The sequence below is a fragment of the Pteropus vampyrus genome, unplaced genomic scaffold (genome assembly GCF_000151845.1).
Source record: "Pteropus vampyrus isolate Shadow unplaced genomic scaffold, Pvam_2.0 Scaffold209, whole genome shotgun sequence".
NCBI classification, from domain to species: Eukaryota; Metazoa; Chordata; class Mammalia; order Chiroptera; family Pteropodidae; genus Pteropus; species Pteropus vampyrus.
In genome coordinates, this window is record NW_011888990.1 from 1,330,531 (window position 1) to 1,332,467 (window position 1,937).

A 1,937-nucleotide genomic window follows, 5' to 3' on the forward strand; every position below is an offset into this window, starting at 1 on the left:
CGGAATCCTTGGGACATTTTTCTCTTGCAGAGAGAAGTCGGCGGCGCATTGCGACAGTTTTGTCTGCGTGTCTCTCCCCGCTCGGACGTCATTGTCTGGGGTCTCTTTCCTGTCGCCCACTGAACTGAGTCTCCCACGGACTCAGGCTGTGTAAACCGAACTCGCATCTCCCTTTCTCCTACAAAACTGCGTCTTTCCGACTCGTTTCTGACCTAACTCCCGCATCTTGGCAGTTCACAAGTCCTTCCTGAGCACACTCCATTTTTTAAATATGAGCTATTGTTATCTTATGTATTCTATTATTTATAGATGATATTGTATTGACCGTCTTGGCCGCTTCTGAGTGTTCAGTCCGGTAGTGTTCCGTGCATTTTCATTGTTGTGCATTTTCATTGTTGTGCATTTTCATTGTTGTGCCGCATATCTCCAGAACATTTTTATTCATTTATTTATTATTATTATTTACACCTACAGCACCTGGTCTTCCTGGGCGGTCTCCCATCCAAGTACTCACCAGGCCTGACCCTGCTTAGCTTCCGAGACCAGACATGGGGCTTGTTCGGGGTGGCGTGGCCGTAGACCACGGACCGTGGCTCCACTGGGGCGCGAACCCGGGACCTTCCGCGTGGAAAGCAGACGTGCTGACCGCTCCACTATGGAACCGCGTCCTCCAGAACATTTTCGTCTTGCAACACCGGAGCTCCGAAGCTGCGCCCTGTGCACACTGTCTTCCGCTTCCCGGCTCCGCAACCACCTTCCGCCTTCTGGTTCGAGGACATTCGGCTGCTTTAGAGACTTCATGTAAGTAGGAGCGCCTAGCATTTGTCCTTTTGTGCTTTATTTTTAAAATGCAATTTAGTTTTCAAATTACGGAACACTTTTCAGACAAATTAAAAGGATTGAAGAGTAGGAAGAAAGAAAAAATTAACTTGCCCAAAGTCTCACCATCTAGGACACTCACTGTTAATTTAGTGCGTTCAGTTCCTTGGTCTTATTATGCATTTTTTTTCCATATTTTTGATCAGAGTATAAATAATTTTGTATACTCATAGATGAATGAATGAGCAAATCTTGTTGCTTTTCAAAACTGCCGGTGTTTTTAGACATCCATAGACAGAAGTCCTTAACAGTTGCCAACAATCTCCTAAATGAATTTCAAAATCGCATTTGCGTGCCGTCAGCACTTTGTCCTGAACCGGAGCCCAGACACTAAACTGGTCTCCTCCGTGTGCACCTTCACCAGTAAAATAGCATGAGGTGACATGTCCCCATACCCCCTTTGGGCTACTCCATGGTGACCGAACCTGCTGAAGCTTTGCCATAGGCGTTTGTTCCTGGAATGCCATCACTCACTCTAGATTCTGGCTGATGCTACTGACAGAAGAATAAATTACTCACGCGCTGGATTCGTTACGTGCACTTACGACCCCGCGGCCCACGTTGCGAATGCTCTGCCTGCTATGACAACCTTCTTTCCTAGTGGACATTTCATCGTGACTCTTAGACTCTGAAGTGTCAAAATTTTAAACGATTATCTTAACTGGAGATGACAGTAGATCGTTCCATAAGCTTATCGATAGAACAGTGGACTTTCTTTCTACAGATGAATCGACAGCTCATTTTGGGGTGCAGTGCACCTTCTCCACCGCGGTGTGGGCTCAGTGCCTCCAGGTAGGCCTGCTTCCTTCCTCTCCAGGTGTGCAACTGCTTTAATTAGTCATGTCGTAGGAGGCATTAATCTCTTATCTATCCTGATCCCAATGTGGGACAATCTCTCTCCTTTTCATCAGCAAAAGGGTTTCTGATTCAGCAACTGGGCTGCGGCCCAAGCGCCCGCCTCTCTAAGTCCCCGGATGCTGCTGCTGCTGTCCGCCCACGGACCCCACTTGGAGAAGCCCTGGTCTGGAGCGTTTGTCCTTCATCGCTGAGCCTCACGC